The sequence below is a fragment of the Gallus gallus genome, chromosome 1, assembly GCF_016699485.2.
Source record: "Gallus gallus isolate bGalGal1 chromosome 1, bGalGal1.mat.broiler.GRCg7b, whole genome shotgun sequence".
Classification (NCBI taxonomy): domain Eukaryota; kingdom Metazoa; phylum Chordata; class Aves; order Galliformes; family Phasianidae; genus Gallus; species Gallus gallus.
In genome coordinates, this window is record NC_052532.1 from 187,931,017 (window position 1) to 187,956,210 (window position 25,194).

At 37.3% G+C, this 25,194-nt stretch overlaps 1 protein-coding gene across 4 annotated transcripts in view; it reads left to right on the forward strand.

Annotated features, from left to right (window-relative positions):
• The window catches only part of GRM5 (glutamate receptor, metabotropic 5), a 254,953-nt gene that overhangs the window by 88,285 nt on the left and 141,474 nt on the right, over positions 1–25,194 (forward strand). The window lies entirely within an intron of this gene.

Sequence of the window (25,194 nt, forward strand, 5' to 3'; positions counted from 1 at the left end):
TTTTCCAAATGTAATTTTGTAAGCATAATTTTCTTATATGTCATTTTCTTCAAGTCCAGTAGAGCTGACTAGTTGCTCAACACTGTGAATGTACAACAGTATGCTTTGGAAATTTGATTCCAGGCATGGAAATCATACACTCTTTTTCACCACTAGGACATAGACTGAAAAACATGTATATCACTGGTGAAGACAGGAGAAGCACTCACACAGATCTCAATCATGTAGCTTTTTCCTGACATGTTCCTGACATCAGGGGAGGTTCAGGTTGGATAATGGGACAAATTTATTCTCAGAAGGAGTGGTGAGCTATTGGAACAGGCTGCCCAGGGAGGTGATGGAGTCACCGTCCCTGGAGGTGTTCACAAAATGTGCAGATGTGGCACTGAAGGATATGGTTAGTGGGCATGGTGGGGGTGGGCTGACAGTTGAACTAGGTGATCCTACAAAGACAAAACTGTCTTAGATTTGCAGCTGATCTTCTCAGGAAGTGTAAATAGTGAAATGTGTGTCCAGTTAACCCAGTCAAAGCTGGAACTGATGTTTACTGAGCCTAGAGAAGAACAGCACTGATATTAAATCATAGAATAACCTCATTTCATCTCAGAGAAGGATATTAAATATTTTAAGGTGAGAAGTTTCTAAGATTAAATGGAACCATGATACAAATGCTCTATTTATTCATTCTTCTTTTCTATCATGCATTTGATGGACATAATGTGCATCCAGTAACAGGAAAATATGATCTATAAAAAACATCTTTGAAGTATTTTAATATCAAAATACATCTTTCAATTCATTATACATTATTCAACATTAATGAAAAAAGACAGTGACTCACAACAAACAAACAAACAGAAGAACAACAGAAACCCTGTGTTGTTCTGGCAGGTGTATGAAGTCCATTTACTCCATTTTATACGTGGCATTTTATGTATTACTACTATATATCTCTTTCAGTAATCCCAAAACAATGATGGGTTCTCAATGCAGTAGTTCATAGATTCTGAAAAATGCACTCTTCATCTAGACCTCCTGACTCTCAATTCATGCAGTGGCTTGTTGCCAACACACAAATCTTGCTATGGAAGCCAACGGTATTATGCCAAGACTGGATACTTAGCCTTTTTTTTTTTTTTTTTTTTTTTCCATCAGTAAACTTCAGTTTTCATGTTGAGATTGTGCTGCCTGAAGTTGTTACAACCACTTTACAACCTAACTGAGTTTTCTTATCCCTTCCTTGTTCAGATTCCAGTGAAAGCTTAGGAAACTAAATTAAATAACATTTTGTTGTTGTTACCAATTCATCACAATTATGATGATGGGGAAAGAAGGAGGTGAGAAAATGTGACTAGAAGTGGTGGTGGGGAAAGAGTGTGACTGACACTGTCAGTCTTTTATTTCTGATCAATCCCATAGCCATTTGCATCTTCTTCTGACTTTTGCTATCTGTTTCAGTTTCTGGCCAATTGCTTTTAACACTCTGAAAAGTGTATAAATCGCATAACATCTATGCCACGTATATACTGATGTGAAAATACTCACATCTCCTACTCCAAAGAAGACATCAGAATAGTCTGTGGCAAATACTTTTGCAAAATTTCCTTTTGTGGAACTTTTCAACTCTAAATCTCTCAATCAAATATTTTTTTAACAAACATTGTAATGTAAAAGGAAAGTAACTCAGGGAAAGATATGCAAAATCCTGAACCTTTTCTGTGACTGTCCTTGAATATACACCTGAGAAAGCACTTTTCCAGCAATCAAGAGATCCAGTTAGGTTGATAAATACTTATCATTTGGAAAATGCATTGTTACTCCTAACGGAGTAATATTGTATTATTATTATTATTATTTTTAATAAATTACAAGTTTGGTAGAATTCCATCTCAAATTCTGAACTCTCATTAACCTTCTTGTTTGTCTGAGGATAGCTATCCTGATGTAGAGATTAAAAAGGAATTGTGATAAATTTATAGCAGTGTCCTTATTAAATGTTTCTGTAAATATGTGATTATTTCAGGTCAGTTGTTTGTGGTATTGTATCATTCATTCCTTTGATTTGCTTTGACATCTGTCAGTTCATGCAACTTGTCACAAATTCTGAGAATCTGAAGCAATTATACCCCAAATTATATTCATACCCTCTTTAAAAAACAAACAAACAAAATCCAAGAACGTATTTTTATATTATTTTACTTATGTGATTCTGTGAAGATACAAGCCTGCATGACTCATACTGAGCTTACAGGTTTCAAAACCTTGTTTCCTAATTTAATATTTCTAAGTAGCTCAGGAGTAGAAAGTGGGTTGCTAAGCGTTGATGGTTCCCATAAATGATCAGTTACTTTGTACTGAAATGACCTGCTCCCTCTTCTGAGTGACTACGTGAAGAGCGGAGTGGGACAAAATCTGCATGGTAAGCAGTGAAGTTTTCAGGTAAGGAAAGATGGAGTTTACTCCTCAAATAACAGGTTTCATTTTTACATTCAAAGTACAAAACATGCACATACATGGAAAATGGGACTTTTCAATATGACAGACAACTGTATTCTCAGGCTCCAGCAATAATCCAATAATCAAATGATTATTGAGCTTTAGATGTGTCACAGTATTAAAGCAATATAAGGTGAACAATGGAGCATGGTTGAAGATTTCTGTGAAGCACCTCTCCCTGGTGTGACTGAGAGCACAAAAGTAATTGTTCAAAAATGTAAAAAGCAGGTGAAGGGATCTGGCATCATAGGCTCATCAGAAGTGAAATAGCTGTTTTGGGACGCAGTGAGAAAAGAGAGTAGGTGTAGAGAATCTGCTAACAGTCTTGGAAGGGAAAACAGCTGGAATTGAAAAGCAGTTTGGCAGGGAGCCAGTGGGAAGAGTTATTTAATGATGCATCTCACTTTACTGGAGTTACCTGTAATTAAGCATGTCCATAAAAACCTCGTTAATTTGGAGCTACAGGAAGTAGATAGTGGGAGTATCCTCAGTTACTGGCGGGAAATCATAAAAAAAAATATCATCATGATAGTTCTCATTACTTTTAAATCCACCTGTATTTGTTAGTTTCTGAACATCCATTAGTGTTTGGAACATTTATTTCTAAATTCTCCTGCAGAAGGTATTCTTTTGCATTTCTAAAAGGCCAGCTGTCCTCCCACAATCTTTCTGCATGTGATATGCAGAAAAGGACTTTTACTGGAAAATGTCAACCCTTCTAAATCTCTGTGATGCCAGAGAGGAAGAGATGCATTTAGATACAATAGATGTGTGTCTGCATTAGTAACCAGCATCTCTGCTGAGAAGACTCCCTTGAGGATGCTGTGTCCACATAAGTGAAATGCCCTCCAACTAAGATGTATTAACTTAGCAGCTGCTCTGAAGTGAAACCTACAGAATACGAGATGGTGATGTCTGCCAGTATGTATTAACAAATAGCAGAATGAAGATGATATGCAACTCTCAAATAACAGAGAGGTTTGATTGACCCACTAATGCAGGATAGCTCATTCAGTGTGAAGGCTGAAGGGCTATTCTGAGTTTACTTTGTGATCTATTATTCTAAAGCTTTTGCTGCTAAGGAGGCTAGAGATTAGAGAAGTCTATGGGGACTGGGAAATCTAGATTGTTATATTCTAATACTGATCGTCTCTTTCATTGACTAACCTTATGTGACCTTGAACAAATTTGTTCTTCCTGTTCTCCAGAGAACATGTGTAAAATATCTTTAATCCAGATCTATATTACAGAGTTTTAAAGTCATAATGAATATTTATAATGCTCTCACAACTTTAAATGCAAGGTATCATATCTGTTCTTACAGTCGCATGGTATTATGCTGTCTGGAAACATTTTAGCATTTTTCGGCTGTATTGAATTGTAGCTATGCCATACCAGAAACACATTTTGTCATTCCTTAGCTTGAGTACAGACAACAGTGAAGCAATGGAATTACAGAATCAGAATCACAGAACCATAGAATGGTTTGGGTTCAAAGGGACCTTAGAGACCATCCAGTTCTAACCCCCCTGCCATGGGCTACTTGCCACCCGCCAGACTGGGCTGCCCATGGCCCCATTCCACCTGGCCTTGAATGCCTCCAGGGATCAATGGAAATCAGTATGTGGTTGTTACAGCCTTGAGAAAGCAGGGGAGACCAAACAAACTCTATCTGTCTCATGGTGTAGAAGAGGTCTCAGAGAAAAATCATTAGACCAGTCAACATTAATACACAATGATCTTGTAAATTCATGGTAGTCACCATACAATAATGTATGAGATTCTAGTTTAAACAGTTGAATGCAGACAGAATGAAAAATTCAGGTGTACAGTGAAGTTATCTGCTTTCCTACACATACTCATGTATCATTAAGGGATATAAAAAGTTGTCTGTGTTTCTCTGTAAGATTGAGTATCAGTATTTAATTTCTCTACCTAGAGGCTAGTCAAATTATGTGATTATTGCCAAACGTTAAAATCATTTATTAGTCAGATAAGAATAGCCTTTTGGCTTTAATCAAATTGCCTAAGACTTGCTCTGAGGGGAAAATTTAAAAGAGGCTAAGGACAGTTGTTACACTTCATATCTCTGACTCAGGATCCCGTAAATGCTTAAGAATAATTTTACCATTAACATGATGCAACTGAGGCTCACCTTTTTCAAAGCCAATACTTTGCTTTTGTTGATAATTAAGAAGGTATTTCAATAGGATGTGTTTTGTGTGTAAATGAGGTCAAATCTCAGATATAAAACTTAGCATCAAGAGTTCTATCCACAAGGCCGCTTTCAAATATTCTTGCTGGTCAGGTAATAGTTTTTTCCTCTAAAACAAACATTGAGCTAGACAGTGCATGCTGAAGTGCGTATGCTCAGCACTTTCTGTTAGAGCCCTTAGACAGTTCTTTAGCATTTCTCCACTTCGCTGTGCTGCAAAACTGCTTATTTTCACATGTAGTAAATTGTTGATGAATTGATTGATTATATAAAGCTTATTATAAATGATTGTTTGGGAGGGCCAGTTTTGTCTCATTTGAATAATAAGTTGTGTGTTCTGAAACCACACTATTGTCCTTCACCTTTCATGATGATATAAGACAAGAATAATCACATAACCCTCCCTTTTTGCCCAACTCCAATTTCTCTGATGTGTATTAATGACCAGGCTTTTATTTCCATACAAAGCCATAGGTCTTCATAGTTAGAGAGGAATGGGTCTATTCCTCATGCAGGATGAGAAAGAACAATTGTGCTATTTAAAATAAAATAAATTAGCCCAAATGCTTCAGCACAATCCTCTTTGCAAGGGCGCCTTCAAGCCTTGTGATTTTGTTACCAGAAGTGACTTTAACTTCTGCATATGGTCATTGGAATTGTGATCTGAACAGAGCTGAGAAGTGATAGACTGTGGTAGTTTCTGTACTCTGTCAACAGCTTAGAGAAAGTGTTTGTATAATTTACTTGATCATATTGTGTCTCAGGTTCCAAATAGTGAGCATGAGGAAGAATTAACTTTCATTTTTAAGTAGCACTTAGCGGTCCTTGAGTGACATATACAATACAAGTGAAAGTTATTACTACTAATTATTATCAATTTGGGGAAATAGTTTTGTTTTCTTCATGGTTTAATTAGTTCAGTTCCCCTGGTCCTGGATCTTATTTTTTTCCTCTTTCAGTTTGTGTTATTCTTGTTTCATTTCAAGAACATTCTAATTTTACTCTGCTTTATTTGGTTTCCTTTTAGAGGTCTGTTGATGCTCATAGCAGCATCAGTAAGGACCAAAGTTTGTTAAGGAACATTAAATGGTATTGGACCAAAACTCCATTATCTTTTCAACCTGAATAATATGCAAGTTCTCATGAGATTGATTGCATTTGTAGCCTACTCATAATTAAAATTAACTTTTTTTATAGCCCACAGAAATGATAATCTGATTTGCCTCAATTCTATTTGTCTATGTGGGCTAGACTCTGGAAGCTTGCTACTTAGTTGGAGATGCCTTCCCGTCTAGGAGATTGGAAAAGCAAGACACTGTATAATATCTTCATATGTGGCATTCATGTAACAAAAGTGTATGCTATAAGTCTAAAGTTTTAGCAGATGAATCCTACCTCAGGAGGTCACAAAGGCATTGATTTCTGGAACTGCAAGAAACTGAGAAGCCTAGAAGTCTGAAGGCAATTTTTTCTTGTCCACCTAGCCTCAAGACAAATATTTTGGATATATTATTCCTTTTGAGTACTCCCCAACACCACAGTAGCAAGTAAAATTTACAATAACCACAACCAACTTCTGCCATATTTTCATTACCTATCTTATCTGTATTTAAATTCTTGGCAGGCAGATTTCATGTAGAATACATGAAATTTAGTGATTGTTCTGATACTTTCAAGGTCTCCATAGCAGTATAAAGAACTAAGCAAAAATGAAAAGCAGTCTATATCCACACTAAAATCACATGATCCAAGGTGCTTAGTTTTGAGGTGGTTATTTTATGAATTGTTGTGCATCATTTGACTTCTTGTATTCTAGATGCTTCTATCTTGATTGAACATTAAGTTTCTGCATAAAGCATTTCTTCCTTCACAGTCTGATGGAGTTCTTTTTGCACAATCCAGAAGAGCTTTTCTTCCTCTTTCACAGAGGACAGACTTCTCATTCCCACAGATGCCTTTCATACAGATGCTGGAGATCTTTGAGCTTCTGGGTTTACCTTGTACTATGGCAGTTACTGAAACAGGCATTCTCCAAGTAAAGTTTATCATGGAATCATAGAATAATGGAATGACTTAGGTTGGAGCGGACTTTAATGCCCATCCAGCTCCAACCTACTGGGTTGAGGCACCCACAGCTTCTCTGGACAGCCTGTGCCAGTGCCTTATTACCACCTAAGTAAAGAATTTTCTCCTAATATGTAGTCTAAATCTCTCAAACTTCTGACTTAAATCAATCCCCCCTTGTTCTATTACTATCTGAACGTATAAAAAATGGATCTGCCAACTTGAGTCACTAATATTACATGTAAGTCAGTGTCCAAAAGCTGCCAGAGGCCCAAAATCTCTCCTTGCCCAGGACCTTATACTGCTCCTTGAGATACTGATGATTTACTCTGAGGATGGGGCGGCAATGGAACAGGTTGCACAGAGAAGCTGTGTATGCCCCCTCCCTGGAGGTGTTCAAGGCCAAGTTGGATGGCCTTTAAGCAAGCTGGTCTAGTGGGAGGTGTTCATGCCCATCGCAGGTGATACTTAAGGTCCCTTGCAACACAAATCATTCTGTGATTCTGTGGTTGTACATAAGTCATCTGAGTGCAATGGTTTTCTGGAAGATATTTACAGATAACTGTGGAAAGTAAGAGTTAAATATGAAACAAAATCAAAAGTAGAACCTTTTAAAGATAGGTACTATGTGCTGTTTTAGCTAGTGCCATCATTTTACTTAGCTTGATTAGATCAGAACATTCTTGTTCTTTTGGAATAACTGTATGAAAGAAAAACAGGATAGAAGTTAAAACACATACTACTAAGATTCTTTCTTTTTTAAGTTTTTACACTGTGAAAGAAGTCAAGGTGGATGAAAACGAATCTTTTAACACAAGGATGCTTTGTGTCTGTTTTCACTGAACAAAAAACCTAAAGAAATTGAAAAAAAAATCATTCCAACTGAGGTTACAGTCACAGTTAACTGGGGGAAAAGAATGGATTTGTTGGCTTTCCTTATAATTTCAAAAGAAGAAGCAATCAAAAGTTAGAAATGAATGTTGGCTTGCAAGAAATAATAGACATAGTCTAACCTTTTAACCTTAAGATATTTGTAGTGTAACAATATTCTTTGGCTAATTCTTCAATTTCACAATATTATAAAAGAACATTATGCCTCTGAAAATATTTCTTGCTTATTTCAAGGTGATTTATTTTGTGTGTGGGAACTAAAAGAAAAGGGTGTTTTTCAAGTCTAAAATGTTTCAAGTATGAGTAAGGATGGCTGAGCAATAAAAACTTATGGAAGGTAAGTCTCTGAAGACAGGAATGGGTGAAGAATCAGATGAAGAGAAAGGAATAATCTCCCTTTTTTTTTTTAATGCTTCTGAATATCCTTTACGATTTGATCATTTACCTGTCTATCAGAAATATATTTTAAGCTGCCAGTGGACAGCAAGGAATGATAATATTAGTGGATAAAGGAAGAGTAACTGATGTTGTGTAGCTTGACTTCTATAAAGCCTTTGACAACAATTTGTTGTCCCACAACAAACTCTTATTTCTAAATTGGGGAGATATGGATTTAAACTGTTGACTGTTCAGTGAATAAAGAATCAGTGGGATGGTTGCAGCCAGAGAGTTGTCCTCACTCTCTCTATGATCAGTAGGAGGCGGATCACAAGTGGTGTTCACCCAAGGTCTGTCATGGGACTGATACTCTTTAACGTCTTTATCAATGACCTAGAAAGTGTTATTGAATGAACCTGTAGTGAGTTGCTGATGACTGAACTGAGTGCTACAGTTAATATGAGAGAAGGGAGAGAAATATGAGAGAAATGTTGAGGGAACTAGACTTGTTCAGAAGAAAAGGTTCCAGGCAGATCTTACTGCAACCTTCCAGTACTTGAGGGGAGGGAGACTGAATTTTTATGTGATCTAATAGTGATAGGACAAGGGGGAATGGCTTTAAACTAAAAAAAGGGACGTATAGGTTAGATGTTAGAAATAAATTTAGTGTAAATGTCAGAAAGAAATTCTTTACTCAGATTGTGGTAAGGCACTGGCACAGGCTGCCCAAAGAAGCTATGGATGTCTCACTGTTGAAAGTGTTCAAGGCTGGGCTTTGGGCTATCTTGTCTAGTGGGATGCATCCCTGCCAGTGGCATATGGGTTGAGTCATGTTCAGCATGTAAGGGGAGAGAAAAGGTGACAAAATTTGCAAACTAGATGATCTTTATGGTCCTTTCCAACCTAAATCATCCTATGATTCTATGAATGTAAGCAAAACAGTTATTATGTAGTAGTATCATACTGTAAAGACTGACAACACGTATTCCAAGGCAGCAGCTGGATTTTTGCTTATTTTTCCATCTGTAACGCTGTATCCTTCCTCTATATTGTTTTCAGGGCTAAAAACCTGTACTATAAATGTTTTTTATGCTTTTATTATTTTGATCCTCCAATCTCCCACTGTTTTTCACTTTTTTTTCCCCCAGCTATTCCATCATAAAATCACAGATTAGTTGAGGCTGGAAAGGATCTCTTGGTCCATCTGCTCCAACCCAGAGCAGGGTGCCCAGGACCATGTCCAGACAGCTTTGGGATATCTCCAAGGAGGAGACTCCACAACCCCTCTGGGCAAGCTGTGCCAGTGCTCAGTTACTCATACAGCACGGAAATGCTTCCTGGTGTTCAGAGGGAATCTTCTGTGTGTTCCTGCTTGAGCCCACTGACACTGGGCACAACTGACAAGAGCCTGGCTCTGCCCTCTTTGCAGCCTCCCTTCAGATATTTACAGACAACGATGAGATCCCCCTGAGACTCCTCTTTATCCAGGCTGTGCATTCTATGTATTAAATTGGAGCAGATAATGATGACAGACAATGATGAAACACCAGGTGTCAGGAAAGAGTGAATAATGCGATTTTGGATTCTCTGAACATTAATCTAGTTATAGATGCAACAGACAGTACTGACCACATTCTCCACCGATACAAACAGAAATCTTTTTCAAGACTTTAAAATTCTAGATTGTTCCCATGTCATTCCCCTCCTACTCAGTTGCTAAGTATTGCATTATTAATTTCTGCTGTAGCTCAGAATGCTGGAGGTACTTATCCATCTACACTCTAACATTAGTCCAGATTCTGTGGCTTAGAGGAAGGTCATGTCACGTTCATGTAGTAGTGCATTATCCACTCTTGTTGATGTGGCCAAGAAGACATTGTAGCAGACATACTCCTGGGTATTACATGGACATCTGGTTAGAGGAATAATTTTAAATTGTAGAACTTGCTACTAAATCATTATTATTAGAGGAAACAATAATAAATATTTCTGTTCTCAGGGAGAATTCTGATTAAGTCACTTTAGCCAAATGCAGGAAGTTCTGTAGGAATGCAGAATTCATTACTGTTACGAAAAATGACAACAAGCTCATCACAAATCCATTTCTCTTTGAAACCTTCGGGTGCCAGAAATCACCTTAGAAATTTCATGGGAAAGTTTAAATATATAGTCTATCCAAAAGTAGAGAATTGCTGGCACAGTGGGAAAAACATAGATATTTAGTGGATTGCTTAAGAAATATTGTAAATCATATTGCAAAAAGAAAAAGAAAGAACAAACATAGAATTACATTTTTTTCTCCCTTGTACACCGTAAAAAATCCAGCAAGCACAGCTCTATTTTGTCTGCAGAACTTCTATCAGGATTTATTGCCTTAAACTGCTTATAATGGGAGAAAATCAACTTAGCACCATTAAGCTTTGTATAGAAGCCATACTTGAAACTTAAAAAGTGTTATTAGTACTGCAATATACAGCAATGTTAATCTGACAAACATGCTTGAATTCACTCACACACAACACACATTTGGACACATGAGCATTTGATGCCATCATTATAGAAGTTTTCCAGCTGCAGGGCTTAATGTTATTTTTACTTATGAACCTAAATTACACAGTTTGCTGCAGAATTCAGTTAAAATTACCCACATTTTTCAAGTACTTTTCAGAATTACAAATCATTTCACTTGCAATGGGGACAGGAAGCTATGCAAAGCAGCTCTTCCTATATGTACCAAAAATGCCTGGCACAAATCTTCTCAAACATATTTATTGGAGAATTAAAGCTGTTTGCTTATAACAAATTGGAAATCTGTGGTGCAAAAATATTATGCATAACCTTCTAAATCAGATTAACTGGTGTTCCTTCTTTCATACAATAAATTCTATTGGGAGCATCTGTTCAAGGCAGTGCCTGACGATCTGGCACCAGATCAGAAAGCTTCCTGCTTTCTGCACAAATTTTGGAATCTGGTCCATGTGGGAGCATCATTACTTACACTCAAATCTCTTTTACCCTGTGATTAACGTGCTGTGATACCTGCTTATTGCAGCCGATTAGTCCTTGTACCGTTTGAGCAGTCAGATGTGGTATGTTCAGCAGCCTGGTCTTCTCATTTTGAAATGCTAATACATTTCATAACATCAACATTAAACACCACTGTGGTCTTTTTTAAGCAAACACACCACTGCAGTTTGTACGGCAGTTAGAAAAGAAGTGTGGAAAATACAGAGAAGTTTGTCACAAAAACCTACCTCCTTTTTAACTTGTATTTCTTTGAATTTGACCAGAGAACTATTTGCTGTGAAAATACTGAAAAAGGTACTGCAGAAATTTATGTTTAAAAACAAAGATGAATGAAAAGGAAAGCACTGGAGTCTTCATATCCTAAAATAGGAATGGAAAACAAGCTTTAGATGTAAATCCCTCAAAATAAGGATAACGGTGAGATTTTGTTCTTTCTTTTCCCTTATGATAAAGGTTTCTATAGACTACATATATGGGGAAAGTCTGATCTGATATGCACTCTGACAAACCTGATCACAAATAAGCAATATACTTATCAAATAATGCAGACATCTCAAATGATGTCCCATCTTTGCACTTCAAGTCAGACAACACGATGACTGACTTAATCTTTTTATTTTTATATTTCAGCAACTTTTATCATTGTGTCTTCAAAGAAAAGTGCATTGCTGTTAATGAAAATAAACAGTGGACTTATAAACAGGGGTAATAAAATCCTTTTATGTTATAAAAGTTGATAAATTCTAGTTACGTTGAGATAAAAGAGAAAATAAACAATTAGAAAACTCAGTATGCGTAACAGAAATTGTTTTCAAAGGATGTCAGTTAACTGCAAAAATGTTATAGCAGAGTATGTGTCACTGCTAAATCACTTCAAGTTCGAAGATTTGATAAATGACTAAAATTTGATTAATATGAGTTTTGATTGTAATTTCAATAGTGAACTACTCCATAATAAATCCATCAAACCTTCAGAGCTGGTGCTGGGACAAAAACCAAACATTTTCTGGTCCAAAATGTTTGGTCCATTAATGGACCATTTGTTTGGTCCATTTTGGACATTAATTGACATGGTCCATTAAAAATATGTGTCAAAGTGTAGTCAGTGTTGTCCATTGCCAATGTCCATTGTCCAGGCTCTTCCTGGACTACTATGTCCAGTTCTAGACACAGCAGTAGAAAAGAGAATTGAACATACTGGAAAGTGTCCAACAGAGGGCCGCCAAGAGGATCAAAGGATTGATAACAAGAGGCTGAGATAAATGAAACTTAGAGACTCAGGAGGATCTCATCAATGTCTAGAAATATCTGAAGGGAGGATGCAAAGAGAAGGAGGTTTCCTCTGATTATTAAGGAGCACTTCTTTATCGGGCTGGTGACAGGGTGACTGGCACAGGCTGTCCTAGGAGGTTGTGGGATCTCCTCCTTGGAGATCTTCCAAAGCCGCCTGGATATGGTCCTGTGCACCCTCCTATGGGTATCCCTGCTGGAACAGGGATTGGGCCAGATGGACCCAGTGGTGATTAACACAGTGATGTCAAAATCTTAGCAAGGGATTCCAAGCACTATTTAATATCAGGACTATTGTAATGCTAAAAGTAGCAATAAAACATACATGGTGGAGAATAAAAATATTTCACCTCTCTGACATCCCCAGTCAACCCTGAGACTTGTGCCTGAAAGGGAGTGCAGGTGACATCTAACTTGGAGCTGAAATCCTGAATAATGATGTAATTTCTTTGTACTTGATATTTAAATACTATTCCAGAGATTAAGGCTGTTTTTGTTTTGTTTTGCTCTTTTATTTATTTATTTCCTTCTTCCTCTTGCTATTTACCCCAGGGATTTTCATAGAAGGAGTTTTAAAACGAAGCACTTCATTTCTGATGAATGCTTCAGAAATTCAGTGTCAGTTCTTTAAACAAGTCTATAAGGTTCACAAGAATCCTGTGAGACAGTGATTTAAAAAGGGCGGAAATGCTGAATCTCTGAGAAAGCTTTATTTATGGATAAGGAAAGAAACCTTTTGATACCTCAGTTTGTTCTCTGCCTCTTCTTCCTGTTGTTCCTATCTTTGTTTCAGCTGTGATAGAATTAATTTATTAGAATTAATTTATTTTGAGTTTATATATAGTCAATAGCTGTAGTCAAAATTAAACTGAGTCCAGGCAGGTCTGGATTTTGGATTCCTTCATAAAAAATATAAAGTGAAAGTCTTTTGATGCAGTCATTTAGACCTAATTGTAACACTTGTGTATGTCCCTAAAAGGGATGTAATATTAGATAACTGTTTAGATTTCTAAAATATATATGTTTATTCTGAAGTTAACATAAAGATTAGCATCAGAGAAAGCATCAGAGGAATCAAGATCCTGATATTCTAAGCTCTTAATATTCTAGTTCAGAAGGAACAATACATGGTTAGGAATTCCTAAACAAATAAATGTTTTCTAAAGAAAAAGAAAAAGCATTTTACTTAGACATTGCAGAAATGTTTCATTTTTATGGCATCACTGTGATTCTTTTGAATAATCTCTACTTCCATCAGTTTGATGGAAATGTAATGCATACTTTACAACACAAAATAAATTTACCTATGATATGTATCATACATTATAGAGCGCAATAAAATCTATGTCATAATATTTTGGTCTAAAGGAAATAAACTAAAAAAAGATAGGCTGACATTTCTGTTGTGATTTTTTTCCCTTGAAAAAAATGAAGTCAAAGTCACTACATGTCAGAAGTGTATTCATTTAGAAGGAAGGAAGGAAGGAAGGAAGGAAGGAAGGAAGGAAGGAAGGAAGGAAGGAAGGAAGAAGGAAGGAAGGAAGGAAGGAAGGAAGGAAGGAAGGAAGGAAGGAAGGAAGGAAGGAACTTTAATTCAGGCATTTAAAATGCAGTTTGCAAATGTTTTTATATAGTTCATACTGTGAATGAATTTGTCCTCTACTCCTTTACTTTTCCCATTTTCTTGCTGAAAGTACTATTACCAGTGACACATTTAGGAGTGCCGTTGACTACTTCTATAGTGGAGTATTAACATGCTAGACAATGCACAAACACTACACTAAAGCTTAGTTCTTAATTCAGATCTTTTGAGATCTTTTCTTGCTATGTGGTTTTTCGGATTTATTTCAGGTAGGGGAAATTATTTTTCTTTGAAAAATAGTCTTTTTACTTTGAAAAACTGTCTTTTTCTTGCTAGTAGTTACCCTAACTACTTTCTATGTGAATTGTATCTTTAAAGTGAATTGTATCTTTATACCTTATTGTTGTAGGAAACAGATGGTAATCATGTCTGGATTTTTCATTTTTATATTTAGAATGTCAATTCCTGTGACAACTTCTGATGTGCTATTAGTGAACATCCTGCTGTCTCACATTCTATAGTTGACAAGAGCCTACACATGTAAAGATGGAAGTTCTGTTGACAAAATCAGTTCAGAAAATGTTCTAGCGTGATTAGCAAAACTAAGTATAATTTTAGAAAAATGGATAACCACCACCAAAAGATTTACGAGAACTTCCCAGATTACATTTTGACATGGAGTTTAGGCCATCCACAGGAGGAGATTCAGGCTCACACTCCATCATCAGAGATAAAAGAGACTCTATTTCCACTATCCTTTTTAATAGTCCTAACAAGAGAATATTAATGGCTGTTTGAGGAAAGGAGTTCCAATAAAAATAATTACCTGCTCCCCAACCTCAACCCACAGTAGAAACATTCAGAAGAATAAAATTCGTTGCAAACTGTCCAGAAATCATTTTTGTTTCCCCCCAAAATCTAAGCTAGCCGTTAATAAAAAAATACAAAGATTAAAAAAAAATTCAGTCATGTTTTTTATATGCTTACTAATTCATATCTCATTGCAGAATCACCTTGTTTTCTTTCTGCATTTTGCCTTTGTTATTATCTTCCACTCAGTGCAGAATTTTTTAGCTGAAGGATGCCAAGATGAGCTTGTCTTGTTTCTTTTCCCAAATATCTAGCCAAGTAAATAATATCTCTAGAAACCTTTGCAATATTTCTATATCCTGACTGCTATCCTCAATGTTGTCCATCTCAATGTCATTCACAACTTCCATCAACATTGTTTACTTTCTTTTCAGATCATTAATAAAAACATCAAATATGATAGATGCCAGTGTTTAGAACATCAGATGTGGCCATAATTTTCTGTGCTCTTAAGCATCTCATAGTCAGAAAGAGTTTCAGATCCTCTGATCATTTCATTGTCTGCTCTTTGGCCCAAAGATTTCTAATCTGTGTCCTTATAAAAAAGCCCAGCATTCCAGAATAACTGTGTTCATATATATATCTTTTAATTTCCCTTAGACAAAATTATTCTAGAAACATTTTGGTGATACTTCCAGCACCGAAGCAGACTATGGGAGTATCTAACAGTCTTTCCCAAAGCACATCTCCTTTAGTGTCAGTGCTATCCTAGAAATCATGCCAACTAAAGGGTATAAGATGGGGGAGATCTAGCCAAATGAGCACAGTCTTCCAGAATGCTCTGGATATTCATTATTCTGGTATGCCAAGTGACAGTATTGATTCTTCAATTTCTAAAACTTGCAATGTAACTTCAAACAGATGATAAAAATGGTTCCAGCTTTTTAAAGGAGGGGTGGTGAAGCACTGGCACAGGTTGCCCAGACAGCTGGTGAATGTCCCATCCCTGAAGATACTCAGAGTCAGGCTGGATGGTATTCTGAGCAACCTGGTCTAGCTGTGTCTCTGCACATTCCAAGAGAGTTGGACTAGATGGCCTTTAAACATGCCTTCCAATGATTTTATGATTCTATGCTTCTATGACATTAGAGCCTTCCTGAAGAAAATACACTTGCTCATGAAAAATATGCCATGAATACTTAGCACATACTATTCCAGAAGAGAGTGAAGAGAAGTCTAATGCTTTAGTGTTCTTACTAATATAATGATGTAGTACATAGTAATGAGATGGAGAACAGAGTGTCTTCTTAGTCATTTGATGCCCTAAAAGAAACAACATGGCTCTTTCAGTCCATGTTAGGATGGATTAATTTCTCCATTCATTTCATTTCATGAAGGAAAAGTTCTTCATTACTTTTTTCTTTTCTGTAGCTGAGTGTACTATAGGAAAGTTTTGCTACTCTGATATTGGATTGGTCAACCCCCCTGCCACGAGCAAGTACACCTTCCTGTAGATCAGGTTGCTGAAAGGCCCCTCCAGTGCGGCACTGAACACTTTCAGGGATGGGGACATCAACACCTTTGGGCAACATATGCGACTGTCTCACCACCCTCACAGTGAAGAACTTCTTCCAAATATCTATTCAGAATCAACACTCCTTTAGTTTAAAACCATTATCCTTTGTCCTATCACTCCATGCCTTTGCAAAATGTCCCATCTCAGCTTTCTTGTAGGCTGCCCTTAGGTACTGAAACACTGCTGTAAGGTCTCCTTGGAGTCTTCTCCAGGTTAAACAAGCCTAGGTGTCTCAACCTACTCCAGCCCTCTGGTCACCCTTGTGACCTTCATCTGGATTCACACCAACAGTTCCATGTCTTATGCTATGAGAGCCAGAGCTGAATGAAGTATTCCAGGTGGGATCTTGACCACCCTTGACCTGCTGGCTGCAATTCTTTTGTTGAAGCCCAGTATATCACCAGCCTTCTGAGTTGTAAGCATATATTGCCAGCTCACGTTGAACTCTTTCATCAACCCACATCTCCAAGTCCTTTTCCTCAGGGTTGATCTATTTATCATCCAGTCTGTATTGATGTTTGAAATTACTCTGACCCAGACTCAGGACCTCGTGCTTAGCCTTGTTGAATAAGGTTTGCATGGGTCCACCTCTAAAGCATGTCAAGGTCCATCTGGATGGAGTCCTTTCCTTCTAGCATGCCAACTGCATGACTTGGTGACGTGCGGAAATCAGACCCTATAGCCAGTAAGGATATAGAGCAGGTATGTGTTTATTGGTGACGCGCGTACACCCTGGTGCAAGGGGGATCGTTCCACCTAACTTGCGCACCGTCAGGAGAAATCATGCTATAGATATAGGTCAAACTAATACATAATCAATAGTTGACAGGAATTCGGAGACATATTCGTTACATTCCCGAGAGCCCATTAGCATGCAGTCCCTCCCCCCCCTTGCGTGTGCATAGTAGGTCGTGATGATGAAGGCTCATAGTCTTCCTCACTGCAAACTTCTGACCCAGAAGGGAGGGCATCCCCCGAACCAGTTTCAGCTTGCCCTGTACACATCTAATCACCTCCCTGCCAGATGTTTTCGAGCTGCTCTCCAGTCCTTATCTTTATGGCCTTCATCCTCCCTGTTATTCCAGGCCTGGTGTCTGTGAAGGTTGCTTGGAATCCCTTGTTTTCTAACATTCTCTACCTAAACTATCTCTATTTGCCTCTTATTTCTACTTTGTGAAGCTACTTTCCCTTTTCTTGCTGTGAGGCCCTTCTCTCTATAACTGCAGAGTCCTGTTTTCACTCCTCATTGGTGCCACCAGCAAACTTGCTGAAGATGCATTCAATCCCACTGCCCATGTCACAATATCATATAGTATCAGTCCCAATACAGAATTCTGAAGGACTTGCCACTGGACCTGAAACATTGACTGTCACTGTTTGGATGTGGACATCCAGTCAATTCCTCATCCATCAAATAGTCCATCCATCATATTAATGTCTTTCCAATTTAGAAACAAGAACATTGTGTGGGACTGTATTGAAGACTTTGCCCATGTCAAGGTAGATGACATTAACTGCTCTTCACTTTTTCACCAATTCTGTCACTCTGTTGCGAAGGACACCAAATTAGTCAGGGATGCTTTGCTGTTTTTGAAGACATATTGTGCTTTAGGAAACATTGGTATGTCCCCTTCGTATCATCCTCATCAAAATCTTTTGAAAAGCATTCCTGATAAATGCAAACAGTTACAGATCTGCCTTCCAGTTACCACTCTACATATGCATGGATTCCTGATAGACATGGATGCTCTCAGAGTTCAAATTGGGACAGTCAGGAAAACCACTCTTATCCAAAAAGAACATGCTGAATATGAAGATTGTCAATCATTTAAAGTGAAATTAAGGTGTCCTCTAAGGAACAGTCTTCTTGTCATCTACAATTAGTGCAGGAAATACTAGGTGTGAGTACTAAAACAGGTACTAGACATACAGAGCAACTGTTTCTATAATAAACATGGTATGGTTATTGACACAATTAAGCAAATATGAGCTTTCATGAGGGTCCTGTTTCTTCATAGTGGCAGATATGATACTGTCTTTTGGATTCAGGAGAACTGATAACACATCTCTGTTTTAGTTTTGCAGACCAGTAAGTTCACTGAGTCAGGGACTTTGGCTTCTTGTGCTGTCCTGCCAGTGAGTAGCCTAGAGGTGCACATTGACTTGGAGCACAGGCCTTATGAGGAGCTGCTGAGGGAACTGGGATTATTCAGTCTGGAGAAGAGGAGGCTAAAAGGAGACCTTGCCACTGTCTACAACTACCTGTAAGGAGGTTATGGTGACGTGGTGGTCAGACACTGTTCTGGGAAGCATTGTAAAAGGCTCTATTAGTGTCTAGGCAGATTATGTCTACAACTGGTTCAACATCGCTGTGGGAGGGCTGACCTTATGGGAAGGGACGCCCCACACTAGACCAGGTTACCCCAAATCCCATCCAATCCAGTCTTGAATCACTCCAGGGATCTATAAAACTTCTCTGGGCAACATGTTCCAGTGCCTCACCACTCTCATAAAGAAGAATTTCCTCTTTATATCTAATCAAAATCTACTGTATATATAATTTAATTAGGTATTGCTTCGCTTTTTCTATATTATGTTGTGGTTTAATCTGGCAGGCAGCTCAGTTCCACACAGCTGTTTGCTCATTTCCTCAGTGGGATGGGGGTGAGAATTCTGAAAAAGTAACACCTGTGGGTTTAGATAAAAGCAGTTTATTAGGACAGAAAAGGATGAGAACATAATAAAAATTATACATACAAAATGAGTGATGCACAATATAATTTCTTACCATTCACTGACCAGTCTCAAATTAGTTCTCAAGCATCAGCTGCATCAGCTCCCCGGTTTTGTTGTTCATGATGATGTCATATGGTATGGGATAACTTCTGGGCCAGTAGCTGTCCTGGTTCTGTCATCTCCCAGCTTCTTGTGCACCTCCAACTTCCTCATTTGCAGAGCAGTGTGAGAAGCTGAAAAGTTCTTCCCTTAGTGCAAGCACTGCCCAGTAACAATGAAAATATCAGTGTGTTATCAACAGTATTCTCATCCTAAATCCAAAGCACTGTCACAATGAAGAAAATTGCCTCTATTCCAATTACAACCAGAAAACATGTTCTTTCCCAAAATAGTCTATAAAGATTTCAGTGAAAACTTCCTGTCCGAAAACACCTCACAGCTATAACTTACAAAACTCACAGGGAAGAGCACCACTACTTACTTAAAATATATAGAATTTTTAAACATCAGTGTATTTCATTTACTGGTTTTGAAGTAAAAACAAACTCTCTGATTCAGAACGCATATTTTTATATTATATCAGAGAAAGTGACAGGAGGCTTATACTAAAATGATAAAATAGTCATTACTGAAATTAAATATCATTTCAACAAATTACTTCAATCATACTGAATTGATTCTTAAGAAGATTAGAAGCAGAGCTTTTTTGTTTGGCCAATATTTTTGAGATTATTGAAACATTTCTTGTCCTTAAATGGAGAAAAATAAAAATCTCAAAACTGCTCACAGAAAAGAAAAATAATTTTATATCTCGTATGATGTCATGGTAAGTAATATTCCATTATATTGACAACATCTGTATTGTACTGTCTTCATCTATAAAGCCACCAGATATACTGTGAATCCTTCTGTGTCTGGGTTTTATGAGTACTGAATACCAGTGTTCATAAATCCTGTTTATGACCACCCAAATAAATTGATAGTTCTCCATGATCATATGGATAGATAAGAACAGAGTCATAAATATAGTCATCTCTTTTTCATGTCCCTTGTAAAGCTTTAGCTGTTAGGTCATACATTCCATATCACTTCACAGTAGTCTATGTCTAAAGAAGGCAGTTACAGCAAGATTAAGGAAAGAGTAGGTTTTTTTCTTAAATGAATAACTGACAATTTTTGCCACATGCCACACCTTTGCTCTTTATAGTTCTCTGATAACTCTTCAAGTCCAGTCAACATTAGCTGGTTGCTTTCCTTGTGCAGTCATTTCTTTGCAGAAATCTTCCACTGACATGGTCATTTGGTTCTGCATGGGATGCAACAGACCAACATTATAGAATCACAGAATGGTTTGAGTTGGATGGGACCTCAAGATCATCTAGTTCCAGTGACCCTGCTGTTGACAGGGTGACCTCCCTGAGGTTGCTCAGGGCCCCATCCAGCCTTCTGCCAAAGGAAGGAAGGAAAAAATCTCTCATATGTAAAAGCTAATTGCATATAACAGGACAGATTTTCATTACAAGGGGAGAGTGGGTAGATACTACTTGTGTTATGCCATGATTAATTTCAGGTGTAGCGGTCAGACAAACTTCTAACATCACCATTTGGGAGACAATACCACACATTCCTTACCTCTCAGGAAGATCATCTTCAAAATCACTGAATATGTTTCTTTTCATAAATACTTTCAATTACTGCTATATGTATTTTAAAAATTACACCTACTTAGATTTTTTTAGGTATTTCTGGCAAAGTTCATTCTGTTGATGCCAATAAGAGCTAATAAAAAAAAACCCTGAAGGTTTATATCCTCTATCCTCTGTATTGATTGCAAAATATCCACTAAGAATTTTAAGTTGACAACTTATTTTTTTCTGTAGTTCAGATCCAGAATAAAATATTATTCTGTGTTTTGCTCTTCCCTATTAAAATTTTGGAAGAATTTCTCTGTGATTGGTAGACTTATTGCTAGATAATGAATAGTATCATGCATGCCTTCAATTTCTTGAGGCCGCTGTTCTTTGACTTTCTGAATTTTTACTGTGAACTTCACGTCCTGAAGCAATTTTATATCCTAAATCTTCCATTAAGGCTGGTTCAATGAACATCTCTTATAAGCCCAAAAATCATCTGATAACAATATGCACATGCAGCAAGCTATTATAGATAAGCCAACAAGGAAAAAAAAGCCATTCTGTATTCCATAAAGGAATCCTAGCTTACTTTTAAAAATTATTTTTAGATTAAAAACCTTGCTTTTTTTCCTGTGTAATGCAGCTAAAATCTTAACAGTTTATGTTCAAATGGTTCAATTGGCTCAATTGCCGGGCAGGAGGAGCGGCAAGAGCAACCAGCAGTTTTCCTGACCCTGTTCTATCAGATTGAAGTATTATTATGTACTTTACTATATTAATCCTCATCTGGAAAAAAGCACAATCTGTCCTTGTTAAGCTTCTTAATAGCTTCTTTCTAGTACTGAATCACTGGGAGTGGAACCGACAGATTGCTATAGTTAGACTATAGATTGGGAGCCATGCCTGAGTTTGGAACAAATTTACAACTTGGAAGCAGGAGTAAGCATTGCTGCTGCTGATGTAATCAATGGGGTTTATTTATTTATATATTTATTTGATTGTTTGTTTATTTAAAACATGCCGAAACATGTGAGAGCAGTTTTTGGACTAGGATTAAGACCAGACATTCAGGTAGGCAACATGCAGGATTCAGGCTGGCATAAGAACACAGCTGCCCATTATTGGTGTGAGTACAGAACATATTTACAAAAAGTAACCAATATCTAGCATCTCTGATTATGCCAGAAACTTTCAAGATGAGATGGACATCAGTAAAAAACTGTGCTATCACCTCTAGCCAAACATTCATAACATAGGGGTGCCACTTTCCTAACACTGAAATAGAGATGGAATTTCGTGGTGGAAGAGTATAAACTGACCATACATCAGTTCTAGATTTTGTTGTTTGTGGAAATTTTTTTCTGCTGAATGTGAATTTGACAAATAACAGTAAATAAATCCTTCCCTTCTATTCAAATTTTTCTTAGGAATTTTCATTATGTTTATAAGTAGAAACAGAATAGCTCCATGGCTAGATTGCCAGGTTGTAAGCAACTTCTGTCACAGGGAACTCACAGAAGATATTGCTCTGGTTCCAGCATAGGCCTCCTGAACTAATTTTCACTTAGAAGTGAAACTAAAAAACTTTTCTTCTCAGTACAAATCCATGCCTTGGCTAGCCATATGTGCAAGCCCAGAATTCTCCTTGACTCTTAGAACTTGCTGAAGACCTGAAACTACCCTGGTGGTGAAAATTCTTCCTGTGCCAGTGCGGGCAATTTTCTATTACGGGAAAAAAAAAAAAAAAAAAAAGTATTCCAAGAATCAAATATCTATGAGAAATCCAGTTCCACACAGAAAGAATGGAAATGCTCTCCCACTGTGAACCTCATCTCATCCTCGAGGAAATGACATAATATACTTTCCCTAGTTTTCCTCGCCCTGTGCTATATGCGCACCTTCGTACATGCACAAGTTTTCCACTGAAGGATCGCTCAGAAGAAATCAACTGTAATGTGTAACGCAAAGGAATTTAATAGAAAATTATTCCTTTATCCATCAAGAAGTGTTCATCATCCCCAAAGTATTGCTCAAATTAAACATACATAACTCATCAAACCTCTAGCAAAACAGGGGAATTCACTACAAATAATTAAAGAAGTAGTCTTTAATAAGTAATGATAATGACAAGATCTCCACTGGTGTATTTGTATGAATATCTTGAAGAAAAAAAAATATGGCTTTCTGTTTCCATCAAATCTCCTGTGAGTTTAGGCAGCTATAGTTTTCCCAGTTGAAGAACCCACTCACTTGCAGATTCAGAGTGCTGGGATGCACTTGCTCCAAATGTTAAGAAAGTCTCATTTTTTTAACTGGCCTTTATAGTTTAGCATATTTTCTCTCATTTTTAGTGAGGCACCACTTCCTGTATGGTTTTACAAAACCTCCCTGTCCTGATAAATGACATGATGATAACATTTGAGTAATGGAAAAGGCGTGAAAAGAATTAATGTGTTTCATGAACTGTTGAGGCTGTTCAGCCTGGGGAAGAGAAGGCTCTGGGGAGATGTGAAAGCAGCCTTTCAGTATCAAATGGGGGGCTGTAAGAAAGAAGAAGGCACTCTTTAGCAGGGTCTGTTGTGACAGAACAAGAGGGAATGACTTCAAATTGGAAGAGAGGAGATTTAGATTGGATTTAAGACAGAAATTTTTTACAATAAAGGCTGTGAAGCACTGGAACAGGTCACCCAGAGAGGTGGTGGATGTCCCATCCATGGCGACATTCAAGGTCAGGTTGGATGGGGCTCTGAGAATCCTGACTGAACTGTAAGTATCTTTGTTCATTGCAGGGAGGTTGAACTAGATCTATTCCTTCCTACTCAATTGATTCTATGCTCTTTGCAAGACTTACTACTTTTTCAGTACTGTAATTAAGCCTGTTCTTAGCTTTATAACAAGCTTTGGGGTAACAGTTTTGGATGTTTATAACACTCTCAAAGAGTTCAGTGTTTGGAACACTGAAGAGATCAATCTCTGTAAGTCAGGAATTTTTCATTGACAATTTCTTGATATAAAATGAAGTTTTCAGAATTTCTATTTCTTTGAGATATGTTATGAATTGATTTTTTTTCTTCAAACATTCATGCTCTACGGCACAACTTGGTACAACTATTCTATGTTAGGGAAAGTGAAACAAAACATTTAATTTTGATCGAGACTGACCTGGATAAGATAAGAATAACTTTAAACAAAGTAATAAATCTAAATAAACTCTATTTCTTGTCAAACTGTCAAGTTGTACTTTAGATGGCCTCAGGGTCTGGTGGAAGTTCTTTGTGACTGACCCCTATTTTTCCTCTGGACTGACTTTTGAGGCTGTAATAAGTCTTTCATGAGACACCACGTTTTTGACCTCCAGCTGAACTCCTTCCGCATCTCGTGGGAATCACTTGATGCTGGTACACCACATGAAATGTTTGCCCTATGAGCATGGCACATGAGAAAGCACTGAGCGTCTGATTTACAACTTCCAAGAAGCACTGCTACAAGGGAGTTTAAAAATCCATGCACACTTTGGAAAGTAATGGATTTTCCATCAGACCCAGTCACAGTTGGGAGGAAAATGAAAATTGGTATACTTATCATTGCATTTGAGTTGCCAGCCTCAAGATCTCAGTGATTCATTTCTGATGTGACATGAAGTTTTTACAATATTTCCTTTCTTCCACTCTTTGTCTCTTTTGGTTATTCAGATGGTCTTTAAAGTGGAGATAAAGTCTTTCATGTTCGCATTCAATCTGGAACCTAATACAGGCTCTAAACTCTAAAAGCAATTGAATAATTGAATCATAGAATCACCAAGGTCAGAAAAGGCCTCCAAGATCATTTAGTCCAACCATCTACTAATAGAAGCAATTTCCTATATGGGCAGGCTGGGTGTTTGGTGGCTCCGATGTCCAAAGTCACAAAAACAGATGAAGACAATGACAGTTCAAATCCTGTTGTACGATTCTCACTACTTTGCATATATTTTCACTATTGTTTTATATACTGTTATCTATGCTGCAAAAATATTTTTCCTCACAGAGTCTTCTATCTGCATGCAAACAGAAGCAAAAGATCAGCAGTTCATTGCAAAGGAATTACTCTAACACGCTCATTCAGTCATATTAACATATTGACTGTGTTTGTGTGGAATAGTACTCAGAAGTTAAGACAGTACTTTGGAGAAGACAGAGTTCGTGTCTATAATTCCTTGTGATTTAAATTAGACAAGAACCAGATTTAGAAAGTCAGATGGAGGAGCACACGGAACCAAAAAGGCAGTCCTGGTCAGTGTGATAGTGAGATCAGTACACCTATTGTTTAGGCACTGTGGTTTTCCTACAGTGTGGTTTTCCTAATGAAGAAATTTTCTATGGTGAGATAGAATAAAGAATAGGCATATCTATCTACAAGCATTTATTACCAGCTTATCCTACAAAAGAATAGCTTGAAAGGAAATATCAAGAATTTCCTGTTTAGTTTCTTGACATTTAATTAAAAAAATACAGTT